General features: G+C 30.6%; 1 protein-coding gene across 3 annotated transcripts in view; it reads left to right on the plus strand.

Moving 5' to 3' along the window:
- The window catches only part of LOC142326842 (CYFIP-related Rac1 interactor B), a 57238-nt gene that overhangs the window by 10487 nt on the left and 19923 nt on the right, over window positions 1-26828 (plus strand). The window contains exon 1 of one of the 3 annotated variants that reach the window (XM_075369578.1): window positions 26364-26573. The exons of the other annotated variants lie outside the window; for them this stretch is intronic. The gene's annotated coding sequence lies outside the window, so the exon portion shown is untranslated. Of the gene's footprint in view, window positions 1-26363; window positions 26574-26828 lie in introns of those variants that run through there. 3 annotated transcript variants of the gene reach the window in all.

Consider the following 26828-nt stretch of genomic DNA (forward strand, 5'->3'; position numbering starts at 1 on the left):
AATTATTTTTTGCTAATCTAATAGCAATTTAAAAGTGAGTCGGCTTTGTAAATGTAACCAGAAAACGTTTTTAGTGAGTGATAATTGTAGATTACAATATATTTTATTAGTTATTTCTTTTCAATTAACAAATCGGTTTTAAAAACAGGACCAAGATGCACAGCATTATAAATTCCAAGTAGGCGTTAGTACATTTTAAAGGATAATGCATCTTCATTGAAATTAAAAAAATAGAAACTGTAAGAAAAATATGTTTAATAATTCTAATTTATAATTGTTAACTTGTAGGAAAAATCTTTTCTTTATAATTTCTAGACTATTTATAAAAGAACGAAGAGACAATTATTTTAAATACTTTCTTGGATTACGTATTAGCTCTAAATATGCTTTTATGACGGCCCTTTATTTACTCTGATCATCTATGATTCATTTGAAAAAATATATAAACAGAGCGAATATTAACGAAAAAATAAATAAATAAAGAAAACATAGTTAGGGGTTTGTCATTGATTTAGCATTATGCCATATGCTTTTTAAATAATACAATTATATCATAGTAAACAGACTTTCTTATTCTGATGTAAATCATACATGGTCTGAAATAGATTGCTGGTTTAAAATATTTAAACACATTATTATTTTTTTAATTAATTCATTCTACAATTTACCTGTTGGAATATTTTTAATTAATTTATCTTTAATTATTATTTTGTTAAAATTAACCGTAAGTAAACTTTTTATAAATAATTGAGTTTACCATAAAACTATGTTCGTAATGACACTCTTTATTAAAATTTTAACACTTAAGACTATTAACGATGATTGATGAATTTGCATCTGCTAATGATTAATGATTCCAAAGTGAATGCTGTCATCTCCTTTTTAAAACGTTAGAAGATTCAAGGGCGCACTGGAAGTACTAAAGGAACGTTGATTATATTTCCATGAGTTATTTAAAACCAAATTATTTGTAACTCAAAAATGTTGACAATTTCAATAGATAAATCAAAGTGTCTTAAGTTGAACTACAAACAGGTTCAAAATAAGATTAGTTTTAGGTACAAAACATATCATTTACGTAAAAATGTATTTAAGTCAATTTTTAAAAAGTGCGTGCGTGTGTCTGTGTGAAAAATGAAATGCCTTATTCCTAATATTTTACAGGCGATCTGACACTAAACATTTTTCACACCTGAAATCCTCATAGCCAATCCCAGAAATAATAAAATTGAATACTAATATTAATAGGGACAGTAAAGAGAGCTCTGGGAGTTAAAAATGTTTCTACTTTTGGGATTATGTTTTTTTTATTTTTTAATTAAATAAATTCATTCTTTCTTTCTAAAGCGAAGAAGTTTTTGTTGAAGAATATTATATTAAGTAGATGATATTTTAAATGGATTCCATTATGATGTTCAGAAGAGTAGCTGGTTTAAGAACTACATGTGTAATCTAAACGGACAGTTATTATGTACTACGTTTATTATGTAATTATGTACTATATTTGTAATGGTAATGATTAGCCTTTTAAGGCGATAACGGAATTAATCTACTTAAACAAATACGATTTTAAAAGAAGACCTTTAAAATATGGTTCTTATGTAAAAGAGATGTGGAAGTAACGTTAAATGATCGGTATTAACAGAATTTAAGGTAAATGAACTAACTGAATTAAACGAGTTACTTAAATGGTAAAAATTAATTGCAGTTAAGTTGTTATTGTATAGGCGCTTGGAATTTTAGATAAAAATTAATTTAGAAATGGATTATTATAATTTTGCTATTGATTTGATATTTTTGGGATGATTTCTTTATAAAAATAATTCTTGAATTAAATTTTAAACTAATAATACAATTTTATTTAATTTTCATAGAAGTGAAATTACTGAATACAATTATTGTATTTGTATATTAATGAAATGATTGGGTTTTATTACGAAAATAATTCCTTAAAAAAGTTTTACGTTAATGACAACATTTTGGTTAATTTTCTTAAAAGTACCGTTGATGTGGTGCAGTACCTAGCTAGACCTCTGATTTGGAAGTCGAGAGTTACAGCGTTCAAGTCCTAGTAAAGCCAGTTATTTTTACACGGATTTGAATACTAGATCGTGGATACCGGTGTTCTTTGGTGGTTGGGTTTCAATTAACCACACATCTCAGGAATGGTCGAACTGAGAATGTACAAGACTACACTTCATTTACACTCATACATATCATCCTCTGAAGAATTATCTAAACGGTAGTTACCGGAGGCTAAACAGGAAAAAGAAAGAAGAAGTACCTAGACCTAATTTATTTACTTATCAATGAAATAATTAGTTTTTAGAAATAAAATAATTTTTAATTTAAAAAATAATTGTAATTTACCCTTTGAACGGCTACGGTTAGTATTTTTAGTGATGTAATTACACACTGTAGTTTATGGTTATTATTAATGTTATTACATACCAACTAGTCGATTTAGAATCGTTGATCAGTGCTGCGCCCATTGTTGGTTAAAATATCCCGATTTCCTGAATTGTTGTTGGCAGAATCAGATATCCGATGTCAGAAAGAAATCTTAGGGTTATTCTCTGGGTAGAATTATTTCTGATATGATGCGGTTCCTCAGTGGACAGGTTCTTTACTTTTCGTTGAACCCTTTTCTCCATTTTGAATTTTTGGGATATAGAACAGACTCCATTCAGTCCAAGATGAAGAGTTCGAGTATTGTAGAATTACTGCAGCCCTGGTGTAGTGTGATTTGCACAAATAATTCCTGTAGATCGGATACCTAGATACTTCACTTATAATTTGGTTTAAGCTGTACCATTTGCTTAAATATGTTATTGCTGAACCGGAAGGGTTGAGAATTTTTTCTAATCTATTCCAAAATAGAACAACGAGTACCTTTTTGATAAAGATATACACTAATAATTAATGATTTAATATAGTAACTGAAAATGAAGTTAATAAACCACCTGTGATTTCTTGGGGAACTGTAAATTAATAAAATAATTTTAGTTAGTTTTCTTAGTAGTTTAGAGCAATATCTAGATCTAATTTATTTACTTATTAATGAAATGATTAGTTTTTAAAAAGAAAATAGTTATCATTAAAAAAAATCACTTTCGGCACGCCGGAAGGTGGAGGTGGATTTCACCAATGCTAAGTAAGGGATAAAAAAGATTTCCACCTTAAAATTAAGAAAAATTTCAAATTTACTCAATACGACAATGGTTCCATGTGAAAAAAGTTTCACATGTTTAGCATATGACGCCCCATCTTACAATTCCAGCAACATTTTGGTCAGCCCTTGTCGTAAAGGTTGGTCATATTAAAAATTGTTTCAGACAAAAGTGTTAGGTAATGTTTAGAAGACTAACGACCACTTTAAACCGATTCGACACTGTACCTATTAAGGAAAGTGTGATTTTTTTTGTCTTCGAAACCCCATTTTTTCCACCCTCCGGGCTAATGGTTGGTAATATCAAAAAGCTTTACTTAGATAAGTTTTAGGTCATTATCGAAAGAATATTAGGAACTTTAAACGAGTTCGATATTTTACTTAATAGGAAAGTTATCGCGATATTTTGTTTTCTGGTAAAAGCCCTCCCATTTCCACCCCCATGGTCAAATTTTGCCCAATAATGAACTCGACCTAGATTTTGTATCGTTATATTTTATGTATAAATTTGAAAGTGATTGGCGGAAAATTACGGCAGTTATCGTGTCCACAAGAAAGTGAAATATAAATATATAACCTTAAAGGTTATATAATATATAACCTTATATAAATATATAAGTATGAAATATAAACTTTTGAACTGACGGTAGTTTTGGGGTCTGGGGGATGTGAAACGCGGTAATATGTCGAAATTTTCCGGAAGTCGAATCATGGTACTTATTACAATAGGTAGCTTTCTTATGAAATCTACCTAAAACCCACCGAGTTGGTCTAGAGGTGAACTTGTCATCGCAAGTTCAAGCATTAGAAAGTTCTTAGGTTCTAATCCTAATAAAGGCAGTTACTTTTTTGTATGGATTTGAATACTAGATCGTGAATACCGATCTTCTTTGGTGGTAGGGTTTTCAATTAACCACACATCTCAGGAATGGTTGACTTGAGGACTCTTCAAGACTACGCTTCATTTACATTCATAGATAACATCCTCATTCATCCTCTGAAGTAATAATGCCTTACTGTGGTTCTGGAAGCTAAACAAAAAAAAAGAAGAAAAGTTATAATTTAAAACAAAAAAATTGTAATTTACCCTTCGGACGGTTGATCGTAATAGAAACGTAAAGTATGTATCCAACGATTTTTATTTTTTATTTTAATCAAAAAGTGATTTTCAATCATTAATTAGTCATGAGTTTTGAGATAACGGGGAAAATAACGTTTATTTTAAATATTTAACATATAAATAAAAAATTCTTCATTGCAAATGTATTATTATATTATTTTTAATGTAAAATATCTATTAAATTACTTAATAACTCGTCTATTTTTATAATTATTGATTTTAAGTAACATGACGTGTAACCTCACATTCAATGCCATATGCAGAAAATCAATAATAATTATATGATATTAAATTAAAACTAAAATTCTCTGAATAACCTTCTATAACAAAAAACATTACACGCGATCATTTGTATACCTGAGCGTGCGGGTTTTAGTAATGAGTTTGATAAAAAAAATGTAATTACAAAAAATAAATTGTCAATTAATACTGAATATGACATTGATGATGAATAGCTAAGGTTAAAATTATTACATGACGCTCACTTGTAAAACAATATTTTATGTCTATTCTTTCTTACACTTGATCAATTAAATTTTTTTTTTTCATTTTTGCAATTCTATCTGTTTATTGGTTTTATTTTTGTTAATATAATAATTATATAAAATAATATTGTAATCCATTTTATAAATTATAAAAATCCATTTATATATATATTTTTTCCTTTTATTCTATTTAAATATTGCTGAGAAACAATATTCTTGGTTTGCTTTATTGTTTCAATTAGGTGACTTTATGGTTTGGCCATACGGAGTGCTCTTCTATTTCATTATTAAGTCACAAGCCGCTGGGTCTGTGACAACTTAATGTTAGATCAAATACATCTTATTTACTTATTGTTCAAATATCTTGCTGAACAGATTGTAAAGTTGCTGTGTCGTTATAATAAAAAAAAATAAAATTCTATTTAAATACTTATTTACAAGTTATTTGTAAGCAAGTTCATTAACGTTCAGATATTTTGTTATTCATACGGACAGTATAAAAATGAAGTGATTATTTTATTACGAACCAAAGCAAATTACAACGGAAGTTTACATCAGCTTTGCAACATTTATTAGTCACTGATGACGATAACGCAGATATGACTGTTGCATTTTTATAAATAAAATAAACAATTAAAAAAAAAAACAACGTAAAAAGTATTAAAAAATAATATTTTTCAATTTTATTTAAACGTTTGATATCCACTTATTGAAGTGGATATCAAATTAAAGATTAGTAAGGTATTCGTAACTATTTGTTTGATTTTTTAATTTTATACCGAGTTCAAAGTTAAAATTTATAAAAGATTTGAATAATGAATATTTTTTTACGTTTTAGTATTTTTTTTATTTAGATAATTAAATTTTTTTTGTTTATTATTAATTAACATGAATCTTCACACAAAGCATAGAGACAAGTTCAGGGTTTAATAAAAAGAAACTTGCAAGCGGAACTGTATAATTGAGTTTATCGTGAATAAAATCTATTAGATAAACAACTCATGACAATTTATCTAAGAGGCAAAAAACTTTTATTGAAATGTTTTTCAATAAACATAATTGTTTCGTTATCGTTTATAAATATACGGCTCATTGCATTTATTTTGAAGTGATTTATTGTGAAGATAATTATTTTTGTTGTAAATTTCTCGTGATTGTTTATTTTTTTTAAGATACTGTTACGTAATCTCAATAAATCTTTGAGTCTGAATTAATAGAAAGAACTACAACAGATAATAATTTATTTTAAAATCAGCTTAGATTAAACTTTTTTTTTCTTTTTAGAAGTTAATAAAGGATAGAAAATACTTTAGTTTATTTTTGTTTGCATTTACTATTAAATCATTTGAAATGAACTATTAAAGATGAGACTTAGTTTCAAGAAACAGCAGGCTACATTTACGGTCATTGGTAAATTTAGACTTATGTTTTTTTCTGTTTAGCCTCCGAAAACACCATAAGATATTACTTGAGGATAAATGAGGATGATATGCATGAATGCAAATGAAGTGTAGTCTTGTACAATCTCAGGTCGATAGTCTTGAGATGGTTAATTGAAACTCAACCACCAAAGAACATCGGTATTCATGATCTAGTATTCAATTTTTTCTTGTTTAGCCTCCGGGAATCGCCGCCAGGTATTACTTCAGAGGATTAATGAGGATCATGTGTATGAGTGAAGTGTATTCTTGTACAGTCTCAGGTCGACCATTTTTGAGATGTGTTATTAATTAAAACCCAACCACCAAAGAACACCGGTATGCACGATCTAGTATTCAACAAATCCGTATTTGTTGAATACGGATGCCTTTATTAGAATTTGAACTGCCTTTATTAGAATTTGAATTTTGAAATTCTCAACTTCGAAATCAGCTGATTTGCGAAGACACGTTCACCACTAGACCAACCCGGTAATTAGTATTCAAATCCTAATAAAGGTAACTGCCTTTACTAGGATTTGAACCTTAGAACTTTGAAATCGGCTGATTTTCGATGACGAGTTCACCACTAATCCAATGGGTTAGTAAATATAACCTAAACTCTATCATTAACCCACCGGGTTGGTTTAGTGGTTAACGCGTCTTCCCAAATCAGCTGATTTGGAAGTCGAGAGTTCCAGCGTTCAAGTCCTAGTAATGGCAGTTACTTTTATATGGATTTGAATACTAGATCGTGGATACCGGTGTTCTTTGGTGGTTGGGTTTCAATTAACCACACATCTCAGGAATGATCGAACTGAGAATATAAAACTATACTTCATTTACATTCATACATATCATCCTCAGAAGTAATACCTGAACGGTAATACCCGGAGGCTAAACAGGAAAAGAAAAAAAGACTCCACCATTAATACGCATTTTCTTTTTCCTTTTCCTCCGGTAATTACCTTCTAGATAATACTTCAGATGAATGAGGATGATATGTATGAGTGTAAATGAAGTGTAGTCTTGCTACAGTCTCAGTTTCCTGAGATGTGTGGTTAATTGAAACCTAACCACCAAAGAACACCGGTATACACGATCTAGTATTCAAATCCGTGTAAAAATAACTGACTTTACTAGGACTTGAACGCTGGATCCAAATCAGCTGATTTAGGGAGACGCGTTCACCACTACACTAACCCGGTGGGTTACCATTAATACGCCTAACAAAATTAATTTCAACTTCTTTCTGTTAGAGGTGCTTACTCTTTATTATCATAAAATCGTACAATATTAAGAAGAAAAAACAAAATTAAACTAAAAGGAAATAACAACGAAAACAATAAAGAAATAACTAATCCCAAAATATGAACTAAAAAAATAAATAAAATAATTACTAATAAAAAAAAATTATTTTTTTCTGATTCGATTGCTATAAGCCTCTGGAATTTTTTTTTTTACCTTTCACTCCCTTATTACAAAAAATATCTCTACAACTGTATCTCTACTGAGATCGATTACGTATACAAATAATCCTTACTTTCAAAAGATTCGTACAACTCGTAAATCTTTTGGACCATTTATAAATTTTCGTTTACTATTTAACACAATAAAAAAATAGATGTATAGGAGCATCCGATGTATAGATAAATGATGTATAGGAGCATCATTTTTGTATTATGGCCGCCTGTTTCTTGGGTCAGTTTTCATTCTTTATTCATTTGTATTTCCAAGAGAAAATGAATTTTCCCGTAAAATTACATCAAAGTAGATTAAAGTATTTGAAACCTACAAAAAAAAAAATCATCTGTATAATATAAAAGCTGAACAAAGTATTGTATGACACTTCCGAGGCTACGCCGTTCAAGTCGCAGAATAATACCTTGCATAGTTTTTATTACATTATATTATTAGATGTAATTATTTCACACGTAATAGTTATTAATGTATTATGTTATATAATAATATTGTAACTATTATACAAAATATTAACTTACATATAAAAATATTCATATATAGATTAAGCTTAACAAATTTTCTTAATTAAAGTTTTCTGTAAATCTTAACATCCTCTTCAATAAAGGCTAAAATAAGAGAAAAAATTTCAAAAAACTTTTCTGCATTTTACGTCTAGAATCTATAATTTTTAAAAATTGTAGATATTACTTGATAGTTCTATATATGAAGTATAAACTTTTAAAAATCATTTTGAAAAATATTAAAATCGTACGGAGATAGAGCAATAGAGTCGGCATGAGTCTATACAAGACTCATATTTTCTCATGTTGTATATTTTCTCATATTTTCCAAATCATATTGGGTTGTGGTGAAGGAGTTGCTTGTTCTTCACTAGTTGAACAGATTGCAAAGTACACATTATATATATATATATATATATATGTACTAGCTCTACCCGCCACGCTTCGCTGTGGCACATTGTGGTTGCATGGATGAGAAATGAGAAACAAAACAAAGCCTACGTTTCATAGAAGTTTAATTTTGCAATACTTGTGGATATACAATTTTTTTTTTGTTTTTCCACTGTCTGCGTAGATATAAAGGCTATCTGGTTTACCGACTCGGGAACACGCAACATACAGTTGCCCATGTGAGAAGCAATTCGCATCTAAATCTAAACCACACAATTCTAAAGATTGACCTTGAGCTTTATTGATTGTGACTGCAAATGCCAATCGAATTGGGAATTGCAATCTTTTAAATTAAAATGGTGTATCGGTCGGGATTATGGGTATTCGAGGAATGAGGACATCTTTTCACATTTGAAAGGCCCCGTTAAAATCGTTGCTTCCACTACGTTATTCATCAATTTCTTAACTGCAAGTCGCGTGCCGTTGCAGAGTTTTGGCTGATTAATATTCCGCAACAGGATAATTGTCATTCTTTGATCGAACCGTTGCTAGAATCAATCTAATGTTTTCCCAGATCCTCCTGGCGCATCCAAGAAGAAGGTCCCCCCCCCCAACTCCGTCATTTATCATTTGCATTATGCGATCATAAATGCCTTTCTGTTCACGCGTTAATTTGGGAATGTTTGACTGGACATATGACAAGATCATCAATGTTGTAACTCTGTTCACGGCGTAAATCCACATCAAATGAAGCAATCGCAGCTCGGGTGGGTGCTGGCATTCCCAATTGACTAATAACTTTATTTGCAATAGCTAAGCACTTGTCTTCAATATTTATCGATGCTTCGTTGTAAATGCCTCCTGTAAATTCCATGGTCATATTGGTATTTTCTAGGCGTACTCTGCAAAATATCCTCAGCCATATGCGATCGATATCTTTCCCATAACTCTGTGGGAGATGAAGGGAAGCAAGCGGTCAATATAATTGCGAATAATGCGCGAATTTGGTTTGGATGTGCAGTGTTGCACGCGTCATTAATACATATATCCCACTGTTGGTAGTTTCTAATAAATTCAGAGCTTGGTGAAAGGCGCAGCTCAATCACGACACGATCACACAAAAGTACCTCGATTAAAGTGAATATTTAATTCAGATTGTATAATAATCTGAATCAGATGCAAGTGGATACGTTTTTTTTTTTTTGTTAATAAACAATGTAATTGGGAACAGGTATTGTTTCACATGTGACTGCGGTTGTCGTTAGCTAGTATGGCGAGTGTCCCCCTCGCTTCCGGGCGATGGTGCGGTCACTGGTACACAGCTGACTGTTAAAAAACTGTTTTCTCGCGGTCGCGGCTATGTGACTGATGCGAAAAATAGATAAAAACAATCTTTGATGCGGGTTATATATCGTGCTAAAATTTGAGCTCAATCGGTGCAGAACATTTTTTGAGTTTTTGATGCGTACACAAACGAACGTAACATTTTTGTGGGCTGCGAAAAAAAGCCCTTAAGTCGTGCGAAAAAACACATTATTTTAAATGCTTACAAAAGCAGAGTAATGCTTACAAATTACAGAATAATCAAACGGCATTGATTTCAGATGTTAATAAACTGCTAACGTAAGTAGAAGTTGTGCTGCTTCAGTGTACAACGTGATTCTCGAGTATGAATCTACTAATGAATTACGGTCTCCAAAGAAAAAGAAAACCCCGCAGGTCAATTGAGAAAAAGGTGAGATTTTGATAAAAACGCGATTCGTAAAAATATTACACGAATTTGAATTATTTAGAAATAATTTAGCGGTGTATTATGTCCTTTGGAAGAGAATTCGGTTATTGTCTTCGACAACGCTTCTTATTACTAAACAAAAAGAATTCCAGCCGTGTTATAGAAAAAAACAATGATATCAAAATGTGGCTTAGTTCAAAAGGAATAATTTTTGAAGAGGTTTAAGTTAATGTTAAATCATTGCAAAGGGTTTCGCGTATTAAAAGTAATTATAGTCCGTATAAAATTGGTTCGATACACAACGCCATATTGGTAAGTCCTGTTTTTATTCGGCTCTTAACGAATATGTTTGCCGGCCTCCGTGGCGCGAGTGGTAACGTCTTGAACTTTAATCCGGTGGTTCCGAGTTGGAATCCCGGTCAGGCATGGCATTTTCATACGCTATAAATCATTCATATCATCATCTGAAGCAATGCGTAACAGTGGTTTCGGAGGTTAGAAAAAACAAAAAAAAACGAATACTTAGTTGTGTGGTTTCAGTGTTACTATTTGTGAATTTTGTTCTTTGCTTTTACATAGCAAAGAACGCTAAATGACCAAAAAACGATTGTTTGGTCATATATATGTAAAAAAATAACCTAACAAAGGATTTTTTGGTCATTATGTAGGGATATTATTTTCTGTGTATTTGGTTATTTCGACTTTTTTTGTTTGCATAGTCTTAAGTCTATCTGGGCTATAAGAAAGTTGGGTGTTTTAATTTATTTACTGTAAGTCATCCTTCTTGGTGGCTTTTCTTTTTGTTTTGGTGTTTTTTTTGTTTTTTTTAAATAAAATACAGATGTTTTAGCTGTTAAATATAATTCAAAGAAATTTGTTACTTGATCAGTTGTGATTTTGTTTACATTGGCAACGGCCATACGGGCTCTTTGTGATTGGTCGTTGTGTTTGACAGCGGCCATCTTGCATTGATATGATTGGTTTTCCTTTGTTTACATTTCCAAATTAAAAATAGATAGATAGATTTATTAAAAATAGATGAAAACAATCTTTGATGCGAGTTATATATCATGCTAAAATTTGAGCTCAATCGGTGTAGAACATTTTGAGTTTTTGAAGAGTACACAAACGAACTAAACATTTATATATATATATATATAGGGAAATATTTGAGCCAAATTTGAAAAAAATCAGTTTGCCCAATCTTAAGATAGAAGGCCAAAATCATTGCGATACACACGTATACACATGCATACATACATTTTTTCTTTTTTTCTAGGTGATCTAGTTAGACCGCTAAACGTCAAGATTTGTAAAAATTCCGATAATCTATTTTTAACATGATCACCATACTTTCCACTTCAATACAGCTAATCTAACTATATTCGCCGGAAAAGTAATATAATTAAAAAAAAAAAAAATATATATATATATATATATTATATAAGGGTATATAATTTCAGAATAATCGTGTTTTCCTCAAGTCTTTAAAAGTAATCCGTTTCCCTTCATTTGTTTTCTTCATTATGTATATTATAGAATTCCCTACGTAAAGGTTATCTTTGTAAATAAATCTCAATTCCCGTATATTTGTAAGAATGTTTGTTATTCGTTTAAAACTCAGGAATCATTGTGCTGATCTCTTTTACCACTGTTTCTTTTTTTTCTTGAACTTGGCGGATTATTTTGGGCTTTAGTTAATCTTGTTAATCTTGTCCAATATTAGGCAAGTACAGCTTAAATCGATAACATAACTTATTTTACAGCACGAATGTGCTACGGTTTCTACGAATGAAATCTAGAAAAAATATACAGTTGTTTTATATTTGTATTTTATTTATACGAATTTGAATAGCTATTCTCAACGATTTTAAACAATATTCTGTAGTTAAACAACAATCGTACGTAAGAAAATGACGTAATTTTGTTTTTTTTTTGGGTGGCTATGTGTATAAAACTAAACTGTAAATTGTTGATACGTTTATATTCAGTTAGAATTGTTGTTTTTCATACAAAACTGAAAGCTTATTTTTTGAGTTTGTACCGATTATTGTGATTTATGTGTTTTTTCTGTATGTATGATATACATAACCTAAATGAACAAAACAAAAATACAAAAAAAAAATAATTACAACAGAGAAAACCGTTTATAAGATTAAAATATTAACATGTATGATATATTGTCTTCATGTGAATTTTTTATAAGTGGTTTGCCTCATTTTAAAGAAAAATAGGGTTTTGTCCGTCTTTTTTAATTAGGTTGGATTTAATAAAAAGTTAAAAAACAATTAGCGTGCCTTTTTATCAAAAAGTTTCAAATGATAAAAAAATAATATTAACAGATCTTTGGAAGTTTTTTTTTTTTAATTTGAAGAGGAGTTAGAGATTCTACCCTACTTTTAATAAAATCGTTTTCATGATTTACTTGGTGCAGATTGATTTTTAGAGAAGACTTTCATGTAATGGAAGTGAAATAAAATAAAATTTTAAACATTTTTATAATTTTATGAGTATTCTTCATCCTTCTTACGAGAACATTTTTTGCTTAAGTACTTAATGAGGATATTTTTTTTAAAATCTGGAACACAAAGATTAAAGAAAATACAATTTTAAACAAATTTTTGTATGAAAAGTTTATCGAATTTTATATTAAGACTCCTTTCGAATCGACAAACTGATACCCGAACAACACCGTATTTTTAGTTTTTTGTTATAATTTAAAAAAAGTTTTCGAAAATTATTCTGTTTTCATAGAATTAACTATAAAATTGATATTAAATATTCTTATTTTACCAAAGATAAGGATTTCAACTAGACTGATTTTTTTTTACGGATATTTATTCTAGCTATTAATATTTTGAAAGACATCTTTTATAACTTGTTAAAGTTATGCAAATTTGATACTAACATAAGTGACATCAGAGTTATCCTTTTTAAAATGTTATATGGCGTAGTCTAATCATTTCATTAAGCTATTGCTTATTTGTAAATTGAAGGATTTATATTTAGCATTATTTAAATTAACATATTCAGATTTTTATAACAGGACAACGCTACGATAACTAACTATTAATATTATAACTATTTTAAATATTCCTACAACTTTTTAAAACAGCCGATAGCCTTTAACGCTCTTGAACTTAATATTTAAACTTGACTTAGTGTTGTTACATTCAATTCTAATAAATTGTAGTCACGTAACAAGGCTGATTATTGTTTGTGTGCTGTGACAAGTGGATTTCCGGGGAAAGGATTATTGGATGCACTCTTTCTACCCGTCTCATGCTCTTCTCCCTTTTTTTTTTCTTTCTCTCTAGACTGATTGTGCCATCTGTGTTACATTGATATTTCATACTGATAGTTCTGTCCAACTGTACATAGTATAGTTTATTGATACGCGTTCTAAATTGCATATGCCATATAAAGAAAGTAACTGTTAATAATAAATATTCTTTTTATTATTAGTACGAGCATTTATAATACAATATATATACAGTATACTGTTCAGATGTAATAAATCAAATTTAATTAAAAAAAAAAAAAAAAAATAGTTTTTTTTAATTTCTCGGCTATAGTAGTGTGGGAGCTGTGGGAGTGGGAGTTGTGTGTACCAGCTATAGCTATAAAGAGAAAGTATAAATCAATCGGTCCAAAAGTTCGATTTTGGTTTTTTGCAAAGCTTGACATTTCAAAACCCCCAGATTAAAAAAAAGTACAAAAACCAAAGAAATCTCCGGAAGATGTTATGTACGTAAGTCTGTATTTTTCATAGATATCTCCGAACTCGTTCAACAGAAATTCTTCGAAAATGGCTCAAAAAAGTCTGTATTTGAGTAAAGTGATGACATTAAATTTTGGACAAAATTTAAAAAAAGGGACGAGATAGTTTCGCCATTTTCAATTTTTTTTTTTTTGAGATGATAGGCATCCTACTTGCTTTGTGGTCATTTTGCTCTGTGAGAAGGGAGATTTGTAGCGTATAAAAAACGCCATGTCTGACCGGGAATCGAACCTGAGACCTCCGGTTGGAAGGCTGAGATGCTAACACTCCGCCAAGAAAAAAATATGTAGCCGATGGGTTTGTTATATAGCCGATTGTTACATATCACAAATGATATGTGGTTATAGAAAATTGAGCTTTAATAAGATGAAAGTACTTATTTATTTTATTTAAAATCCCATAATTTTAAGTTAATTGGTTTTAGGTTCGGGGAATATTCAACATAATTCTAAACAGTTTTTACCTCGTATCTCAAAAACCTGTTGGCCAAAAAAGTAGAAATTTTGAACAAATATTTGGCTACGTGTATCCTATCTTTGGTCTGATTTTTGGCTCCCATCGAACAAACTGGCATCACTCCGCAATAACTATGCAGTGTATATCGTAAGGTTTTGGCCAAAAGTAAGGGACTGATTCAGGACGTCATAATAAACAAATATATTCGTGTAAATGTTTTATTAGATGAATTGCTAACCCTTTATTATGAATAAAATAACACCTCATACGTTCAAATCCTTTGACAAAATTGAGGTATGTTGAAATTGTTTAAATGGATCGCAAAGATTATTCGTCAAATCTGGATAACTGCAAAATTTCCAGCCTGCACCTTTATCGACAAGCGGGTACCCTCTTAGCAATTGCATTCTAAATAGAGTATAATTTTGATGATACAAATGTTATTTGGTCTAAGGACTCAACTGAGATTTAAGATATTTGACTAAGAACTTTGATTTTTTTTCAATTATCCTTTTAATGCTACCTAATTTTTAAAGTAAAAATGTCATTTGATGAAATGAGTCAAATCGGGCCAGATTTATTTTATTGAACATTTTGATATTTTTCGCAATTTATACTATAAATGTTGCTGAATAACTCATACATATTTAAAAAAAATATGGGTGCATTTGAAATAAAAATCTGTCAACAGCAAACCCGAGAAGGTTTTGCCAGTTTCTTTTAAATTCACATTAAAATTTTAAGTATTCAGAAAAACGCATCAGATTAGTGAATTTCAAATTTTGAAACTATTTTGTTTATAATTTTTCATTCTTTATAAATGTATATATATATATGTATGTATGTATGTATGAACTAGCAGACCCGGCAATCTTCGCTGTTGTTAGATTTGAGTATATACAAGGTGTGATCAAAAAATACGGTGAATGAATTTTTATAGCGGCAACTGCCGACAAATTACATCCATATGCAGTAATTTGTCCAATAGCGTGATAACTGAGACAGGCAGGGACAAGTTGTGACACGTTCGAGCTTGCCAGTCAGCTGCCAGAGCCGCTAGAGTGAGGTTGTGTTTATCGTTTCTGTCGCGCAACATGGCTTTTGAACAACGCATTAACATTAAGTTTTGTTTTAAGTTGCAAAAGAGTGCCAAAGAAGCTCACGAAATGTTAGAATCGGTGTACGGCGATAATGCGGTAACTTTGAAGACTGTGTACAAGCGGTATGACCGATTTAAAAACGGAAATGAGTCTGTTGAAGGCGAGCAGCGTGCGGGACGTCCAGTAATTTCAGAAATAGTTGAAAATGTGCAAAAAGTGGAAACAATGGTTCGTTCAAACAGGCGAATGACTATTCGAGAGCTATCGGAAGACCTTAACATCTCGTACAGATCCGTTCAAAGCATTTTAACTAATGAATTGCAAATGAGACGAACGAGTGCAAAATTTGTTCCCAGACTTTTGAGTGATGAACAGAAGGAAAATCGTGTGTCAATTTGCACGGAGTTGAAGGGTCGTCTTCATGCAGATCCGGACTTCATGGCCAAAATTGTAACTGGAGATGAAATTTGGGTCTATGGCTATGACTCTGAGACCAAAATGCAGAGTTCCCGATGGAAAACCAGTTCATCTCCTCGCCCTAAAAAGGCATGTCAGTTAAAATCCAACATCAAGGTCATGCTCGTTGTTTTTACGATAGTGAGGGCATATTGAGATCAGAGTTCGTTCCAAGGGGAACAACTGTAAACTCTGAATTTTATAAGGGTGTACTGCAACGTTTGCGAAACGACGTACGAAGAAAGCGACCAGAAAAATGGACCGATGGCTTCATTCTTCACCACGACAACGCGCCGTGTCACACCTCGCTTCTCATTCGCGAGTTTTTAGCCGAAAAAAGTGTTCCTGTCTGTCCACATCCGCCATACTCACCGGATTTAGCACCATGCGACTTTTGGCTCTTCCCAAAAATTAAAATTGTGCTTAAAGGAAAACGTTTTGACACCATTGCTGACATTGAGAGGGCCACGACCGAGCTGCTGAAAGCCCTTCCGAAAGACGCCTTCCAGAAATGCCTCCAGTCATGGAGTCAACGTTGGGATAAGTGCATTGCTAGCCAAGGACAGTATATTGAAGGAGATTAAATCGAATTCTATGTATCCTTATTACTTTTTTTAATAAAAAATTATTCACCGTATTTTTTGATCACACCGTATATATATATATATATATATATATTATATATATTATATATATCTATATAAAACACAATTGAAAGTTTAATAAAACATTAACAAAATGAACATTACGGAACTTCACAAAATTTAACCTTTCCCCATTTCCTGTTTCCCTCCATTCAACCATTTCTCCCTTTCCCCCCCATTCCTATTTCCCTTATTTCATTTTCACCTTCATCTTTCTCCCTTTCCCCTTTTTTTTCTCCATTTCTTTTTTTATTTATTTTTATTTTAATTGGACTAAAAACAAAATTTTTCATCGACTTTTCAAAGGACAGTACAATATTATTTTCGGTCGCATGGTAGAATTCGGTGGTATAATTGTATTTCCTCTACGTTTTGAGGTATGAAATGTACGAAAATGTACATTCACTTTAAATGTAACTTCCTTACATATATATATAAGCCTATGTATAAATTTTGTGGCTCAAAAATCTCCAAAACTACAAGATCAATTTCATTGAAATTTAGATATGCTGTAGTACTGTATCTCAAGTTTTGCATATGAAAATTTGATAAAGATTGATTGAGTCGTTCTTCAGTTACGTTCAAATTAAAATCGACAACGCACTTAAACTTAATGCGTGTGAGTAGGCTCGCCTACTAGTTAATCGAACTTATGCTATGCGTTATTCTCGGAAAATCAGTGCACTACTGACTGCGTAATAGTGAGGGCGTAGGAAACGAAAAGTCGGTCTTTTTGCGCAGAATTTTTCGTTCATTTTTTATTCAGTCAAGCATTTTCTTTTTATCATTGGTAAGCGTACCTACCTGTCTCTGACGTGACAGTGTATATATATATATATATATATATATATATATACACATTATATAATTATTTTATTATCTAATATAAATTTTTTTTGTAACTTCTGTGTTTCTAAGGTTGTCCGTATACTGTTGACCTTCTCTGTTGTAAGGTAGATTAGTAATTAGAATAGAATTAAATAAATCCCTTTCGACACGCAGGAAGGCGGAGGTAGATTTCACCCGGCGCTAAGTAGGGGATAAAAAAGATTTCCACATTAAAGTTAAGAAAAACTTCAGATTTACTCAATACGACAATGATTGCATGTGAAAAAAGTTTCATATGGTTAGCATACAACAACCCCCTTTCACAATTCCAGGAATGTTTTGGTCATCCTTTGGCGTAAGGGTTGGTCGTATCAAAAATTGTTTCAGACAAAAGTGGTAAGTAATGTTTAAACCGATTCGATACTGTGCCTATTAAGGGAAGTATGATTTTTTGTCTTCAAAACCCCATTTTTTCCACCCACTTGGCCAGTGGTTGGCAATGTCAAAAAACTTTACTTAGATAAGTTTTAGGTCCTTATCCGAAAAATAGTAGGAACTTTAAATGAGTTCGACATTTTACTTAATAGGAAAATTTCAGTGATATTTTGTTTTTTCGCAAAAGCCCTCCCATTTCCACCTCTATGGTCCGATTTTGCCCATTAAAGAACTCGACCGAGATTTTGTGTCGTTATATTTTTTGTATAAATTTGAAAGTGATTGGCGGAAAATTACGGCAGTTATCGTGTCCACAAGAAAGTGAAATATTTATATATATATAAATATATAAAAAGTTTTGAACTGACGGTGGTTTTGGGATCTGGGGAATGTGAAACATGAAGATATTTCGAAATTTTTCCGGAAGTCGAATCATGTTACCCATTACAATAGGTAGCTTCTCATCCTTTCATCCAGAGGTCCCGGGTTTTCAAATCCTGGGCAAGCGTGGCATTTTTTGCTCGCTACAAAATTTCATTATTATCAATCAGCAGTCTAACTGTAAGTGGGCGTAAGCCTGTTGTTGTATAAATAAATAAGAATTACAGATGGTTCATACATGTTTTCTGATTTTTCATAAAAAAAAAAAAATTGTTGATTTTCCATTATTTTCTTATTATTCTAGATTTATATTCACTTATATATCCAGGAAGTAATAGGCAGACGCTAGTTCTAATAAAAAAAATTATTATTGCAAAAAAAATTCCGACAACGAAAAAACATTTAATTGTTACTATTATTTTTATATCAAAAATAAAATCGAAAGAATAAATTATTTATTTTTATTATGAAACAAGAAAACCTTGTGGTTGTCATTTTGGGATCTACTTTGCAAATGTCTTTAAGGGTTATACAACTTTTTTTTGGCGTCATAAATCATTTGACTAGTTTAATGATCTATTCTCATATTTTTTACCCTTTATCTTTTAATTTCAATATAATTAATTACAAAATTTTATATCCAGTATTATCTGTTTTATATTTTGTAGTCTTTGTTTTTGTCTACAGTTTTTACCCACAATGTATTTTGAAAAGAATTAAATTAAACCTAAATTCTTAATGTATATTCCATCTCAGGTCTGGTCTTCTAGATAGTTCGACTCTACAAGATACTACCAGGATTTTCCTTGCTATCTTATTCGTCTTAAGATCTTTCTATATTTCGAATTTTATTAACCGAACTTGTTTTCAAGATACTTTTGCAACATTACATTTTAAACGCTTCTCTCTATTCTTTTACTCGTTAATCATCTGGTTTGGCATCATTTCTCTAAAGTTATGCTCCAAAAAGGAAAGTATGGTAATCAATAAAAAATGTGTTATTGGCTTTTTTTTCAATTTTTTATTTTCATGACCCAGCGACCCAAAAAAAATGGGAGTAATATTCGTACTTACGTACGTACAAGTATGTATGAATGTACGTGAGTTGACGTGTTTGAAGCTTAAAAACATTTGTGTGGATTAATCAATTTTGATGAAATGTTGTACAGACTCGTGTATATCTGTTGATAAATTTTGGGATAATACTTTCAGGGATATAGATAGTTTTTTGGTGTCAATTTTCTTAAAATTCTGCAAACATAACCCCACTTTATGTATTGAGCTCAGTGCATGCGTGCATGCTTATTTTACCATTTTAGAAAAAAATTGCCCCAAAATTCCTCCTTTTCTCAAAAATCGATTTAAGCTATTTTTTTTTTTTATTTATTGCGTATTTTTAACTATTTTTTTGTATGACTTCCTAGGCATAATAGTGGTGCAAGTGACCACAGAAAATACTTTGGGACAATATTGGTGTAGGAAAGTCGATCAAAATATAAAAATATAGATTTTTTGAACTTTTTAAAACTATTTTTAGATTATTTAAACTTTTAATATAAAAATTTATATAATAAAATTTTAATATATTACAATTAAATCTTAATTAATCCCCTTACCACCAAAAAATACGTTTTTGGTAAATTTCAATGAATTTATTTTTATTTTTTTCCACTTTTACTTAGTAAACGTAGAAAAACCAAAACATTTTCTTGGAAGATAATTTTGAAGATGGGAAGTAGAAAAAAAAACTTTTTAGAGTTTTTTAAACATTTTTTGTTTATTTAAACATATAATGACAATTTTACCGTAAAACTTCATCATAAATTACCCCTATCCCAAAAAAGGGAGTCTTAGGTAAATTTTTTTCGTGTATCATTATTTTTCCTCTACATAAGAATACATAACCATTTCCAGGAAAGTATTAACAACTTTGTTGTCAAATTGTTATATTTTCCTAACGTCCAGTTTCACAATCATAAGACGCTGTATTTAAGATAATTTTAAGAACATCTTTTTAAGTATTTTATCTGATTTAAGCAGATTTCTTTTGTACAGGCATGTTATCTTTCTTGGTAGAGCATATATAATTCGACTAGTACAAAAACGTATAATCAAAACATATTTTCTTCCTCCTGATAAAATTTTTTTTTAATAATACTTTAGTCAACGTGATCATAGGAAAAAACACTTCACTAAATTTACCATTTATATGAGTAAATTAAAATGAGCGTTTGCTGTTATTATTTTATTCTCCATCTCTATTAATTTGACATCTACATCATTAACTTTTAAAAATTATTATAATACCTGATGTTCAAAATAATTTATTCGTACATAATATAAAAATTATGCACGCAGGTTTTTAAAATTTTTTTTGTAAATTCGGAACTTGTAAGTAGTGTTGTTATTTTATTCATTATAATCAGCATGAGACTTTCAGGATAATGCCCGTCTGAGACTATGATAAATTAATGTTTTCTCTCACAGCTTATTTCTATTCCTGTTTTACCTACAGCAGACCGCGCGGTGTGAGTGCCCTCCACTGTCTCCAATTTATTTTAATCTTGTCCTAAAATTAAAACACGCAGTTAGCTCATTTACTTAAAAAATGGATGTCTTCTATTAAATACTGGAGTGTATATGTTTTTTTTTGTTCATCAGAAATGATAATAAAAATCTTTTAGTTAAAAACACATGAATTCAGTCAAAAAATAATCGATATATGTACTTTTAATAATATATGATTTGATAAACCCTTTGTTGTTTAGAAAAACAGCAACAATATCTATAACTTTCTAATATTATACTAACAACAAAAAAATGTAATGTTTATTTTTAAAATTTTCATTTTATTGATTAAAATTCTATTAATATGTTGCTCACGTCACTCGTGACGGTAAAGGTGTGCTTTAGATTATTGAATAAGTATACTTTCTCGCTCTCAGTTTCTTCATCCATAAATCTAGCTAAGCTTTTTATAGTCTTATGTGGGTCATACACGATCTTACAATCACGATAAATACGGATTATTATAAACATGTTCTCCATGTAATGTCATGGAAATTTTTTTTCTCTTCCTGTTGTATTGAGAATATTTTTTCTGCATTGATTAAGCTTTTTTATCTTATAATAATGACTTCTCCCACTGAGCAGAAGCTGTGTGTGCACGTGTTTGTTGTTTCTGAATATGGAAGGTACATAATTTGTAATAGAGACACCAGTCAGAGTTGCTCTCTCTGAATATAATGATGTTCATTATATCAGTCCTTGTGGTGAACAAAATGGTGTTTTGTATTGTAATACAAGCTGTATTTGTATTGTAATGTAAAGTAATGTAAAGGGGACGGCCGTAATTGTAATGTAAAGAGGACGGCCGAAGTATAAAGTACATACTTCCATCGACAATAATAATTAAATCAATCATATTACAAAAATTACTCGACTCTGAATTACTGAAATACAATGCAAATTGCTTTTTAATTTGGTTACTTAACAACTAATGCTATTACCGTAATAAAGCATTACTAATATATTTGCACTGTAATAACTATCAGATTTTCAGAGCTTATAAGAGTCGACTACAAGAGGTGATTACTATAAATATTTTGGGGCTGACAGTCTAATGTGCAGGAGTATATTCAGTTTACCGAAGAAGACAAAGAGAAATCACCATATTTTAGGGAGTAACTTAATTAGATTAGATTAGATTTCTTAGGTCGTTTACAACCGTAAGATTATGACATCTTACATACTTACAAGTAATGAGGTTATATTATAAATAAGTAACAAAGTTATCTTGTGTATTAAGTTACAATAAAATTAATTTGGTGTGTTTTAAAGGATTGAAAACTCATTGTGTGTCTTTTTTTCTACTTTCCCGTCTACATAGTACTATAGCAGAGTTATAGCTCTAGAAGGGAAAGTATTGTAATCGGTCCAATTTGAGCATATGCGGTTTTCACGGGATCTTGACGTTTTGATACCTAAGGAACCCAAAAAACCTGATGGAAATTTCCTGGATGTTAATGTACGTGTGTGTTCGATATAGGTCTATATCTCTAGAACTATTGACCGATTTTGACCAGATTTGCTCAGATTACTTCTATATATGGGGCATTGATGCCATTAAATTTTTAACTTTCGAAGGTCAAGGGTGTAATACTGTAGAGCAAGGTCACCCCCAGCATTTCGAGATTTCGCCTAATTAAGGTCATATTTTTCATAGGCACATTTGTTAACAATTAAAAAAATAACAATATTAGAAAAAAACTTTGCAAAATCGCACCCCCATCCCAAAATATGCTCTAAACTATTGCTATGTTGTGACGTCGCAGGTGAGCAGTAGAATTAAATAAATGAATAATATTTAAAGAGTAAAAAAATAACGCGGTCTGGCTGGGTCTCGAACTCGATCGCTCAGTTGACTTGGTACTTGGTGCGTTAAGTCTCCCGGTTACACCAGTCACCAGTACAAGTGAAATTTGTTCTATGTAAGTTGTGAAATTACATTATTTTAGTTACTGCCGACCGTCGCCGCTAGTCATGTCACACCCGCGCGAATTAAATACGGTATGCTCGCGCGCCTTAATTAGAATCATTGAATTAAATAAACGAAAAAATATTGTATTTAAATAAAATTATAAATATTTTAAAGTAAGTTGTGTATGTATGTGTGTGAAAGCCCGTGCATCAAAAACAACTCACAATTATAGGACTTTCCCAGAACACGGCATAGCCGCGTGACGGAAATGTACTACAACTGTGTTGTCAGATTTTTTTTTAGTGAAATTTATGACAAAATGTTAAAATACTGAAAAAAAGTTATGTTCTATTTTGTTTTCTCTAAATATCTTATTATATACACACATTTTGTCGTTTATTTGAGCAGATCAAAAATATTACATTGTACCTAATAAGATTCATGTTTTTACACAATTTGTTTGTGTACACTTTGATAGAAACTAAATATAGCATGTTAATGGTAGGTACTGTCATCAGCTATCTTTTGATTGTACATACATTTATGATCTATATTTTTGGGTTATATTTAATGAAAATCAGTTACAGATAATTTCTGAAATAAAAACAAAACGAAAAATAATTTTCTTTAAAAAAATGTCGATTTCCTTGCAGATTCGTAATCTTAAGATCCACTGTTACTTTACTGAACTAAAATATTTTACGAAAATTAAAATTATTGAGAAAAATTTTTTTAAGTGGTTGAAAATAACGTTATGCTTTTATATATATTTTAACAAGAAAAATAAAATATTTAAAATAATAGGAAAAAAATTCCTGACCCTTGTCAAAAATCGAACCTCTAGACCTCTTTAAATTACAAGTAAACAATTACGAAACAATAAATTGCGAGCAAAATTAGGGTATAATATAAATATTTTCCTAGTTTAAAGTTGAACCATTTGGAATGAAATTAAAATCATAAATTAGAAAAATTTTATCTATATTAGGAAATCTCTTATGCCCCGTGAAAAATTGTGGAAAATCTTTGCTTAGCGAATATTTGCTACCTAAACCAAACGGAACACACCTTACAGTTTTCAAATTTCCTGGTAAATGGTCTGTTTGATGTCAGGTTTAAGATTTGAATTTTATTAATACATACGAAGATGAGTAGAAAAATAAAGTGACAGAGATAGACAGATAAAGCGAGAATGTGCGATGGATAGGATTTTTTGTCTACGACGAGGGAAACCCATCAGATTTCTTTTATTTTTTTGTTATAGATGAGTCTGAGAAGTGCCATTTACGCACCCCCATAAATCGGGAAGTGTCGGATTCGCACGTGTTCGGCTAGATGTTATTAAGAGCCTATGTGTACCCGCACCCTACCGACTAAAACTCCTGTCTCACCGTTTCTCCCATTCCGGGGCTAGTCCTGAAGTTAAGCATTGCGCGGGCTCAGGAGGTGGTTTAGGGTCCAGGGGTCCAGAGTCCTTGTGCTTCATCACCGTCGAGATCTCTTTTATTGACAGCATGATTGAGATTATGTTTTAATAGGCCTGTATGAAATTTTTTTTAATTTGTGATTTCTGTAAAGGTAGTTTTACTAAATCGAATGTAAACGATTCGATGAACAACATTACATGCTAACATTAACGAATAACAACACGTATTTACTGCTAACGAACAACGAAATTCTGAGCATTTATAGCACGAAATTTGAATCCTTTTCTAAAGAGAAATATTATAATTTTACGGTGCCACTAAAAAAAGATAAAAAATATTCTTCTGTAATAAGTTTTACTTATTTGCTAATAAAATATAATAAAGGCTTGTCTGAAATGAAATGCTATAAAATCTTTAAGTAGAAATAAATTCTGTAAGTGCCTTTGGTAAACTACGGATGATGGGTTATTTAGCGTTTCAAATTCAATATTTTATCTCAAGCCGCAAAAAAAAATTATTTTGACTTAAGATGGGTATTCTTTTCCTTTATTCTTCAACTATAAGAAAAATTCTTTTCTTAGTATATCAAAAATTATCTTTAACATTCTTGTTCGTTTTCGAAGAAGTTTCTGATTCTACCTATCGTGCTGAAAATGAAATTCTATTCCTGATAGAATTTAACAGATATAATACATCTTAAATAACGATAAAATATTAAGTCGAAGGTTTTGAGGTTAAACAGGTTCATACAAAATTATACCTTTTAGTTATGTTCTCGTATATGATCTAGTGGAGATGGGGTTTTTTACGTTTACTGGGATATATTATTACATCTTACAATTAAATATCTATAACACTTTCTAAAATTATGATAACGATGGTAAATTCGTTAAAATTAGTTAATGAATTGGTAAAATGTTCTTTTTTATATTTTATTTTCAATAGTTCATAATTTTACTGTTAATTTAACGAAAATAATTAAAATTACTTAAAATAAATTGAACTTTGTAATTGATCAATAATTTCTCATTTGTCTTCTTTGGGCAACATAAAGCGAACATAGGGTTCCTGGTCAACCAAAATTCAGAAAGTTTTAATATTTTACTAATCACGTCTACATTGTAATACGTTAATAAGTAAATGTAAATTGGTAAGTAATGCTAATTTTCGGTTTTAAGAAATACTATTTCTGAAATAAAAAAATGCTTTTATCCTTACTGGCAACGCACAAGAATTTACATTTTACGGATTTTGCAATATTCTGTACAAAAATAAATTTTTGAGATAAAAATTCTGTCTTTATCTTAATTGGATCAAATGTGACAATATAATTAACATATTGTTCGATTTATAGATCTATACTGCCTGTAAAAGAATTACACCTCATTTTACATGTCACACATATCATCCTCATACCATTGGTCAGTTGGTGGAGGAGGCTACTTATTGCTCACTAGTTGAACAAATTGAAACCTACCTGGTGTAGTGGTGAACGCGTCTTCCCAAATCAGCTGATTTGGAAGTAGAGTGTTCCAACATTCAAATCCTAGTAAAGGCAGTTACTTTTATACGGATTTGAATACTAGATCGTGGATACCGGTATTCTTTGGTGGTTTGTTTCAATTACCCACACATCTCACAAATGGTCGACCTTGACTGTACAAGACAAGTTCATTTACACTCATACATGTCATCCTCATTCATCCTCTGAAGTAATACCTGACGGAGGCTAAACAGGAAAAAATTGAACTTAAATATTAGGAACGAAAGAATATTTATATACTATAATCTGTTATTTAGTAAGAACAGATCTTGGATTCAGAATTAACAAATGCGAATCTTACCGTAGTTTTGAAATAGTGTTTTTTTTCTCTGAAAGAGTTTGTGTAATATCAGAGTTTTTTTTATAATTAATCATACATTTTAAACAAAGCATTTAATTTTAAATATAGTTAATTCACCGGCTGAGAATGATACTTGGTTTTATGGTAATCCAGAAAAGTATTTTTAATGACTCTGATGTTGGTAAGACTGCATATATTTGTATTCCTTCTGCTATGGCAATGATTTATACAGGTGTTTGTAATTGTATTAGCCATTTGATTTTTTTTTTTATTTATCAGTGAATCTTTGTTAGATAAAATTAATCTTGGTTTGTGTTTATTGATTATACCAATTAGCATGGTTTAGGTGTTCATAAAATAACGTAAGGTTATGTTTTTAGTCGGTAAAAGATTGTTAAATGAATGTGATATATATTAACGACTACGAATGTGTTTTATTGAATATGTAAGTAAATCATTTTATGATTCATTACATTGTGACGCTTGTTTTGAAGTTGTCAAAAGGATTTATTAGGTTGTATTTTTTATCGAAATGGTTTGATTAAATTGTAATTTAGAAATGGTTGTTTGTAGTAGCATACAGTCAAATAACCTTCAATAGCCGTTATATTTTTACATGTTTATTTTGGAGTTGAAGGTGTAAACTGTGAACTTAAATATGTATAATGTTTGTTTCGTCAGTAGGTTTTAAAGATCCTGA

The sequence above is a fragment of the Lycorma delicatula genome, chromosome 6, assembly GCF_047948215.1.
Source record: "Lycorma delicatula isolate Av1 chromosome 6, ASM4794821v1, whole genome shotgun sequence".
NCBI lineage: Eukaryota > Metazoa > Arthropoda > Insecta > Hemiptera > Fulgoridae > Lycorma > Lycorma delicatula.